The sequence below is a fragment of the Sardina pilchardus genome, chromosome 6 (genome assembly GCF_963854185.1).
Source record: "Sardina pilchardus chromosome 6, fSarPil1.1, whole genome shotgun sequence".
NCBI classification, from domain to species: domain Eukaryota; kingdom Metazoa; phylum Chordata; class Actinopteri; order Clupeiformes; family Clupeidae; genus Sardina; species Sardina pilchardus.
Window position 1 is genome coordinate 21096966 of NC_084999.1, and position 10709 is coordinate 21107674.

At 47.7% G+C, this 10709-nt stretch overlaps 1 protein-coding gene across 5 annotated transcripts in view; it reads right to left on the reverse strand.

Moving 5' to 3' along the window:
- The window catches only part of arhgef1b (Rho guanine nucleotide exchange factor (GEF) 1b), a 46349-nt gene extending 35640 nt beyond the window's left edge, over positions 1 to 10709 (reverse strand). For 3 of the 5 annotated variants that reach the window (XM_062539007.1, XM_062539006.1, XM_062539005.1), the window contains exon 1: positions 10338 to 10709. The gene's annotated coding sequence lies outside the window, so the exon portion shown is untranslated. The remainder of the gene's footprint in view (positions 1 to 10337) is intronic. The other 2 variants (XM_062539008.1, XM_062539009.1) reach the window with 2 other exon arrangements.

The window sequence follows — 10709 nt, forward strand, 5'->3', positions numbered from 1 at the left end:
CTTTTATTCAAAGCCACTGTCATCCACATGCTTGCATACCAGTCATACAGACAACCTGTTCTCTATTCCAACATCATTCATAATAGTCCTAAAAAATGTTTTAAAAAGCTAAACAAAGCAATAAATACAAATGTTCTGATATAGCTGCATTTGCTGACGTTATTTCCGTTAAGCCATGACATAACCATGTTAATTCTTTGGACATATACCTTTGCAGAATTTGCATTTCTAAAGGCTTTACACAGTGAACTTTGAGCCGTGTTCCAGGCTCCAAAACCCACAGACAGACAAACAATGAGGGCCGTGTCCTGGCGAGACGGGGGCTGCCCTAAAATAGACATTAAGTGCCCTTTGTTTATGTAGCAGGGAGCTATCGGCAGTGCTAATCAGCTCTTGGATGCATGATGGAGAATGAGCCAAGGCTCTCTGGGGTCCTCACGGCTCTCCGAGGGGCCACCCTGTCAGTTGCCTGCCAAGAAAGACCAGGCCGAGCACACAGGGAGAGTGTGAATGTGAGAGGGGGTGAAAAGAGAGAGAGAGTGAGAGAGAGAGAGAGAGAGAGAGAGTGTAGTGACAAGGGGGACACACAAAGGGAGGAGGAGGCAAACAAAATTAAAAGAGGGAGAGGGAGCGCTAAAGTAGTGAAATAAAGAGAGGCAGGAAGTGGGCGTAATTTCCTCAGGAAATGATCAGAGCCATTTCCTGCCGACCTGTCTGCAAGAGTCATGGTAGGAGTGCCACCACGAGAACGAAAGAAAGAAAGCAAGAAAGAAAGAAAGAAAGTGAAGAGAGCGAGAAAGACTGAAAGACAACCAGCACAGAGAAAGACAGAGGGAACATGAGAGAGAGTAAAAGTTTTTTTTTTGTTGTTGTTGTTGTCGTTTTTAAAGATGAGAAACAGCAAGAGATGAGCAATGTGAGCCTAAACCGGGACACATGAGCAAACATAGGTATAGGAAATGTTCAAGAGTGAGAGAGAGATAGAGAGAGAGAGAAAGAGAGAGAGGAAGGAAAAAAACAACAGGGGAGGCTGCAGACAGCAGATGGCATGAGAGATGGTGAGACAAAGGGCTTGAGCTAGAGGGATAGAGAGAGAGAGTGAGTGAGTGTATATATGACAGAGGGTGAGGGAAGAGAGCGAGCAAGCGGATACAGAGAGCAGGTGGAGTGTGTGTCTCTCTGTGTGAGTGTGTGTGTGTGTGAGTGTGCGTTGGGCGGGGGTGGGGGGTTGTGGGGGGGTGATGGTAGAAGAGTACAACCTGCGGATGTGAATATGATGATGATGTGAGTGAATGGAGGGATTACAGGTGCATTGCTGAATGAGAGTCAGACCTGCTGCTGACAATCCCCGTCCATCCCACGAGCCAGCCAGCCAGCCAGCCAGCGAGCCAGGCATCCAGGCATGGTGATGAGAGATGACAAGCATGCATGGGCCAACCAGATGCCATAACATGGCGTCCGTCCACACACAAGACACGCCAGTTATGCATGACAAGGTATCCCACATTCATGAGTTTCACCCTCGGGCGAAGCCCTAGCTTAAGACGTCTCCCTTCCGTGTTTTTTTTTTTTTTTTTTTTTTTTTAAAGTTCACATATTGTCATTGTGTGAAGCTTTCCCATCTGAGACAGGCTGTTATAGTCTATGGGAAGCAATAATGCCGCAATGACAACAAGAGCATGCAAGACTAATATAGTCTATTAAGCTATTCTGATTCCATTCTGTTGAGTGATGCACTTCCATTCATTGTAGCGAGATAGGCAATTAAGACTAGGCCTATACAGTGAGCAGAAGACTCATTCACAATGATGCCTTTTACTCTCACACAGAAGAGATTTATGGACAGAGGCGAATTTGGCAACAACAAGATACTTTAATCTCATACTCTTACAACACGTAAAACCAGTTGTTAAGACTGAACGTGGGTAATTATCTAACCATGGCTTGCCTTTCGGAACCTGAGGTCACCGCGAAAAGGTTAGGTAGGGTTATGGAGGTAGACTCAGAAGATGAAAAGCTAAAAAAAAAAAAAACACGGCAGTCTATCGTCGAAGATATGCCCCAAAGACGTAAGGTATTTTTCCCCTTATCATCACCCTCTGCAGAGCCAGAGGCCTGCACTTGGCCCCGCTCCACATCCAATGTGTGCACAGCGGGCTTTGGTGCTTTAGCACGGTCTCTTAGCCAGCACTGTAATACTCACACGAGGCTGAATAAACCTCTGTCTCAGTCCAGCAGACATTACATAGAGACAGAGAGAGGGAGAGAGAGAGAGAGAGACGGAGAGAGAGAGAGGGAGAGAAAGAGGGAAAGAGAGAGAGGGAGATGCTTTGGCCATTTGGGCACATGAGGCGGATTACACAATGCTGTGCGGTGCTGCTGGGGCAAGGGCCAAGCTGCTGTGGCTCTGAGTGTGGGAGAGGAGCGGCGCTCTCTGTGCGAAAGCTCGACGGCCGTGTGAGCGAGCGGACTGACCGCGTGCTAAGACATGCTAGCGCAGCGAGCACCACACCCTCTCCCTGTCTCTTCCCCTCTCACTGTTCACTGCACTCGCATTTTTCACATCGCCTGCTCTTTCGCCCTCATGTAACCTCCCTTGCCTGGGCCGAGACGGGCTAGTAGTGCAACAACACAACCTCTCTCGCCCCCTCCCACTCTCTCTCTCTCTCTCTCTTACGGAGCCCCTTTCTCCATATGACTCCATCTTTTTCTCCCACCCCAAACGTACAGTCTCGTTCTCGCTCACCATCACTCTCTTTCACACGTTCTCTCTCTTTGCATTCTTTCACCACACGTTGGCCTTGTTCTCGAATCTCGACATAACTTCTGCCCTTTTCTTCGTTCCCTCTCTTTCTACCTCTCCTTGCCCTTTTGTTTCTCCTACTTCTTCTCCTCCCCTTTTTTTTTCACCGGCCTTGCTTTCTCTTCCTCTTTCGCAGCGTGGTGTGGTATTTCAACACTGCGGGAGATTAGCGTGACCCCACTTAATCGAGCTCCGTATTGAGAGCAGAGAGGCAGCTGAGGCCTAGTAGCCACTGCGCTTAACTCTTCAGGGGCATTCCAGCTGCACAGCAGGGGATAGGACCGACAGACAGAGAGAGACAGAGAACGAGAGAGATAGCGAGAGACAGAAAGAGGGAGAGAGGGAGAGAGAAAGAGATAAAGAGAGAGAGAGAGACAGATGGAGAGAGAAAAGAGAGAAAGAGATACAGAGAGAGAGGGAGAGAAATAGAGAGAGACACACAGAGGGAAAGAAAGAGAAACAGACAGAGAAGGTGAATGAGAGAGAGGGTGTGTGTGAGAGACAGAGAGAGAGGGTGAGAGAGAGAGAAAGAGTGAAAGAGAGAGAGAGAATATGAGTGCATAAGGGGTGCAGCTCAGATGATGGAGGGGGGATTTTGCATGCAACAAATGTGCTGAAAAATGGTGCTGCATGTGTGAGTGACTAGGCCAGGCTACACAAGGCCAGGAGGACACAGTGGTGAGGGTGTTAAGTAGCTTGTCACCATCGCTCTCGAAGATCTGCCTTCCTCTTCACATGCTGCTCCCCCGACCCCACTCTCTTCACTATTCTCCTAGACCTCAGTGGGTTTGCTCTCTCCTCTTTCTAAACCAGCTGGGACACACACACACACACACACACACTAGGAACACAGGAGCCTGTTATGTCATCTGCAGACCCTTGTGACGTAGCGCCTTAAAATAGGCCCAAAGATTACAAAATCACACCCACTCAACCGAGGAGAGAAAACAGTCTTTTCCCCACCTTCTTTTCATTTCTCCCTCATGGCCTTTCTAGGACCCTCACTCCTCCCTTCCCACTCCCTCCCTCTCTCCCTCCCTCCCTCCTTCCCTCCCTCCCTCTGAAGCGCCAGGATTCTGGCCTTCTTTTCATTCCAATCCTCAAAGCCAGAGCTCCTTCTGAGGGAACACCACTTGCACCCCATCTATTAGTGGCTAATTGCTTCCCAATTTTACTCAATCATGCCTAACGTCTAGCATCTAACATCTGGACCCATTATGGTAAACATAGCATGGACAGTCATCTAAGTAGCTAAGCTAAGCGAGTAATGGTATCCATAATTAGCTAGGTCCATCATGGCTAGGAGTCTCATAACTCCACACCACATTCCACCTGGGCCATCTAAGCTTCTGGCTCCAACGAAGCTAAGAATCTGGCGCTAGATTTGCCAGCCTAATATGAAAGTCTATTGTTTGAGGTGGACTTTGTTTTGAGCAACCTCCGCTTAGGCGCCTCCAACTTGCATCCAGTCATCATCTTATCAGCAGGAGGGGTGTGTGGGGGCAACAGAAGGCAGCTGAGTCTCTCTCGCGCGGTCCCTGAAGGCTTGTGAAATTCTGCCCAATGATACAACAGCATGTGGAAACTATGACATAATGGAGGCTACTGACGGAGGATTCCGCTACAGTAGATGTTATTTCTAAGCCGTCATATTCATTGTGTGTGTGTGTGTGTGTGTTTGTCTTTTCTATGGCTGGCTGCTGTGGATGTCCTTTACTAAGAGCTTTTCAAGGTGTCTCTCTCTGCAGACGCTCAATCAGAAGAAGAGGCGGCTATTTGTGGAATTCTCAGTATTTTAAGGACTTGGGCTCCGGAATGCTCTAATGTGTTTCTGTAAGGGCCTATTTTCAGCAGAGTGAGCACTCGGTCAAACATCCCCTGCCGAAACTGTGCCAGTTTGGCGAGTGTCTGAAGTTTCCTACCAGCTCCACACCCCCTTTTCCTTCTCTTCTTCATTCTTCCACCCTCATCACTCTCTCTCCTCCACTGCTCTTTCCATCCTTTGTGTCAGTGGATGCCGTTTAGATACTTTTGACTTCCACCATTCAGAGTTAGCCCTCTATTCAGCAGATGTGTTAGTTTATGCACAGACATGTGCAAAAGCATGCAACACTAAAGCACATCACACACACACACACACACACACACACACACACACACACACACACACACACACACACACACACACACACACACACACACACACACACACACACACACACACACACACACACACACACACACACACACACACACACACACACACACACACACTTTGAATATGGTATCATATAGTATAATCTCTTACAAACGTGCATGTCTCACTCTAGACAACTAGGCTACAAGTCAAAACACAGACCCATGGGTGCATAGGCACACTCAGAGTCTAAACACACACCCCCAACCACAGAGAACGAGAATGAGGAGTCCATAGATTGGCCAGTGCTGCCTGGTGCTCCATATTTAACCACTTCCAAATGTTGCCTGAGTGGATCTGAGGAGTAATTGCTCTGCTGGAACACAGAGGGCCTTTGACAACAGGGCGCGTGGGGTTGGGCTGTCACACACACACACACACACACACACACACACCCACACACACGCGTCCATGTGTGTAGTTGGTCACATGATCATGACCAGTGGTTGTAATCTGTTCCATTCGGACGCGTGCAAATTAAGTGGTGTGTTCAACAGAAGCAGTGTGCTTTAAAAAGGTGCCCGGCTGTACACTCATCTGCACGGGGGCTGCTGTCTGCTGGGCTCCTGGACCTGAAGCATGATGTTCTCTATTGCAAGCACCTTCAACGCTACACAGCAACCAACCAACCCACCTAACCTCAACCTAAGCCCATGGGAGAGGTGGAGAGGTGGAAGCTGGAGGAGAGGTGGAGAGGAGAGGTGGAGGGTGGAGGAGAGGTGGAGAGGAGAGGTGGAGGCTGGTGGCTGGTGGTGGCTGGTGGAGGCTGGAGGAGAGGGGAGAACCACTCCCGTCTCGTCCACACGCTGACCTCACCTCTAACGTTACCTCAAAAAGACTTTCTTTCTTTTTCTACCCTACCTCCACCAACCCCACCAACCACACCAACACACACTCCACCACACCCCCCCATCACGCCCCCACCAACACACACTCCACCACACCCCCCTCTGACTCACGCAGAAAGGCTGTAACACACACTTGCCGTGCACTTTCGTTTCTCCCCCCGCTCTTTTTCCTCTCTTTCGTTCCCTCCCTCCATGTCCCTTCTTCTTGCTCTCTCTCTCTTTCGCACTCCCTCCCCTTCTTCTCCCCATCCAGTCTCCCGGCACATAAATAAATGAGACCCCTTCACCTCCGCCAGTCTCATTACCTGCGATAAGCCTTTATTTACACATTAAGCGCTAATAATGAGTCGGCTCTGTCTGCCGGGGTGGATGGACTGCTGACTGGGTCCTGTAGTTTCTCACAGTCAGTCGGGCCGTGTGCTCAGCGCTGCTGCTGCTGCTGCTGCTCCTGCTGTTGCTGCTGCGTGTTAACATAAATGACTGCCGAGGAGCCCACCCTGGTTGCTTACACTACCGCTTCTACACACTATCAACACATGCCTTTGGTGTGCCGCACGCGCATGTATGTGTGTGTGTGTGAGTGTGCATGTGTATATCACTGAATAGCTAACTCTGGTCCGTCTTCTGGCTTTTCTTCCCCTCCCATACCCACTCCGTCTCCTTCCCCCTCTTCCTCCCCCTCTTCCTCCCCCTCTCCTTCTTTCTCTCTCTAAACAGCATCCACAAAACCCAGTCAAGCTTTTTCCACAGTCAACCCCAGAATGAAAGAGCTCATTCTCCTCACTCCACTAGTCCCTCCATCCAGTGCCCTCTCCTTCTTCCTCACTCACTCCATCAAACTCTCTCCATCCCCATCTCTCCACCCTCATTCACACATGGATGTGGGTTAACCACCCACACCTATCGTCAGCTTCCCAACTGCTCCACAACCTCATTTCTTTCTCCCACACACACACGCACACACACACACACACACACACACACGGGCTATCCCACCATCAGTTTTCCATAGCCATCAGCTCCAAAGCCAGAACTGCTGCACATCCTACACAGTTATACACAGGCCTAATACTACTACTACACACACACACACACACACACACACTTCCCCTCCCCCATGTGCCTAGTAACAGCACGTGAGCACACAATCATAAGCACCAAACACTTCCTCACGGAGACAAAGCTGTCCACTTTGGGCTTCGGAGACATCTGTGCCTGTGTGTTTGGACACACACAGGAAAACACTGATTAAAACACAAGCATGCGCGCACACACACACACCTACACACAAACACACACACACACACACACCTTACAAAAAAAACATGCATGCAGTCCACACAGTCTACTCCCATTCTCTTGCACATGTGAGGCGCTTCAGCCTGGAACATGGGCTTCACCTCCTTCACACACACAAGCACACACACACACACACACACACTCTTACACAACACACGGACAGAGGTCCAGTAGCTATACAGAGAGCTGTTGATTCCTCCACACGCCACCATGGACAGGCTGCCAGTGTTCAGTGCCAAGGGCCTGTACCGTGGCCCATGCCCTCTCAGCCCTGCCCACCCCTGCCCACCCTACACAGCCCAGCCCAGCCTGCAGACTTCCTCACTCCTTCTCCCAGACAGAGCAGCCAGGGAGAGTTGACACATCATCTCTCCCACAGAGAAGAAAGGCTTCTCTGCCGGGAACTTCTCTGCCATAGCATTATTTTCTCCACGACATGCGTGCAAACACACACACACACACACACTCACACATATTTTCATAACAAACAAGCAGCACGGAAAAAAAAGAGTTTGCGTTCATACGGTCCTCGCCCCTCGCCCCTCAGGCCAACACCTGGACACTCGTTCCTCTGGCAGATCAACAGGGAACGATTGCGAAATTCTGGGACAATTTCGATGCTGATGTATAAAATAACAATTTGGCCGATATTAAACCGATACGGATAATTTTTAATTTCTTTGTCTACTTTGTTAATAATTATACTCTGTAATTGAGTGGAAACACAGATAACAGCAAAAAAACAACAAAATATCAGTCTTTCAGGCCTTCTTAACACCATCTCTTAAAGGCCTGGTCTAAGCATAATACATAACATTTACCTAGTGCAAAATGTATGCAACATAACAGATAAACAGGAATTGCCTTTAATAAATAATGTCAAATAAATTTGCTGATAGTCAATATCAGTCATCAAGGCTGATATCGGTCGATACCGATGTTGGGCCGATATATCGGTACATCCCTACTCAGTAACAAAACGGTCTGGCCTTCACACAGCCATTGGCCGGTTTGCTAGATGCCTCGGCATAGTTCAGAGCAAAAGGGCAAGAACAAAGCAATCAAGCACAGCCATAGATGGACATACAGCGAACACACACACACAGCCCCCAAAATAGCTTCACCCAGCTCAGGACAACAAGACTCCGCACACTGCCCAACACAGTTATAGAGCTAGCACAGGAAAGCAGACGTGGTCAATACAGTCACACAACCAAACCAAGCAAATCAATGGCCTACAGACCACTGGGCCCAATCCATCAGCCACGATGGCACTGATTAACGAGTGAGGACATGATGTAAGAGTTAGGGTACACAGCTATAGTCAGGATGCTATAAGCTATCTAGCTCTCTCTCTCTTTTCTCTATGTGTGTGTGTGTGTGTGTGTGTGTGTGTGTGTGTGTGTGTGTAAATAAACCTGCCATTGCATGCTAAATCTACCTGATCTTCGATGAGCTGAAAAAATAAGCTGTTTTAGTCACATCACTCACATAGGATGACTTAAAGTGTGTCAAATGAAGTCTGAAAGAGAATAAGCAAAAGGAAAGCAGGATATAAGATGAAATAGTACGCATTCCTTTAAAAGAAAGAGACAGTAGCCTTTGGGCATTGGACAAGACCATACTTGCTGGCATGGGAGAGACAGTGAACACAAGAGTGTGTAAGAACGAGAGAGAGAGAGAGAGAGAGAGAGAGAGAGAGAGAGAGAGAGAGAGAGAGTGATAGAAAGAAAGAAGACAAACGAATGAGGGAATGAGAGAAAGCTTCTTGACAGGAAAAGGAAGTGGCAGGGCCTGTTTCTCACGAGGACCCAAAGCTGGCACAAAGGAGTTACACCTGCACACAAACACCACCACCATCTCCACACACACACACCTCGGCTGCAGACTACTACACCACAATCTGCAACACACACACACACACACACACACACACACACACACACACACACACCTTACAGCATTACAACATTACAGTCTGTGGCTTGACTGTAATGCTTAACAGGAAAAGCCAAAGGTGAACATATCTTTTCAAATGACTGCCCAATTTCTCATAAGCAATGTGGCATTTCAAAAGCTGCGCCTTGACTTAGATCAAAGCCGCTTGATCGCACACAAAAGTAAGTATGACGGATGGACCTACTTTTCCCTTCAAGACAAAGGTCTGGGCAGTAGGCTAAGTCACAGTCCATCTCTGGCTAAAGGTGATACTGAGGTATTACCCACAACGCCACTTCAACACAGGAACGTGCCATATTACGAGGCCTTTTCATTTGGAGACTAGGCTACTTCAGCCTAAATACAAACCTCTGATTTGAGTTCTAAGACTGATTAGATCAGGAGAGGTCGATGGTCATTGAGGGGATTACAAGTGGGCTCTTTGTGTCTAGCTGTCAGTCAGATAACCAGTAACCAATTACTCTACTAATAAACTCTTGGTGGTCTCTGCCTGTAACAGTGACAACACAAGGCTAACAGAAGATTAGGCTACATAACAATATAGAATTAGTCTCGTCACGTTAAATTAGGTTATGTTTTTGGGTCCGACTGTGGCGACGTAAACTACACATGCCTGCAAACGTTAACTAGAAACATGCATATTTTCTGTATCGATCATTGAGATTTAAACGAACAATAAACTTTTTCTCCCTTTAGGCACGATGGGGACAACAACCGACTTAATCTGAAGCAGAAGCATTTATTATGACACAGCTATATGTCTCGTTTCTATATATTACAAACTAGATAGTAACAGTCAGGTTAGAAGCGGTAACGATATAACCCAGGGAGGGTTGGCGGTATGGCAGCTGTCGGCATTTTCGTTCTCAGTAATGTCTCGCTTGATAGAACACAACGTTGTATATTCTCATTCTCAGACAGAACGGCAGAAGAAACTTTGTAACCATTTTGTGACAGTGAAAACCAAGCACTGCCGGCTGAGAACAATTATTTTGCTGCTGTAATTTAGTTCAGGCTACAAGCTATTGCAGCCAAACATAACATTCCTGTACCCGGACTAGACGTTTGCTATCTGGCTGGCTAGTGTCTGCTAACGTTAGCTGGCTGCTCCAGTTTAGCAGCAAACAATTTGAGCGATGAAACCATTTTCTTTGCACGTTACAACGAAACGTTTAATGACAAAGTCTGAGAAGTATGTTTTAAAGCACACGTTACATTAAGGGCAACTTACCTGCTAAGAAGAAAAAACGGTCGGGTAAGCCTCTAATAAGGTTTCCTGTTCGAAAGTTGAGTGTTGGTCGAAAAAAACATTGTAGCCTATGCGGAAGTACAATTTCAAGTGCAGAGAACGCCAGGAAAACCCTGTCGATTTGTCTGCAGTAGTCTCCAGAAGGCAAATGAATGAATGTGTAGCACATAAAATGTAACAATATTGTATCTGGCGGATATCTTTGGACCCCTCTAGGACACCAGTTTGATTTAGAGCACTAGGACAATGTTTAAAACATCTTTCACACGCCAACTTTTCCGTCGACTAGTTCTTCCTGTTCGACTTCTACGACCAATGAGAGAGAAAAAAAATCCCTTGCCTCAGCTGCGTTTA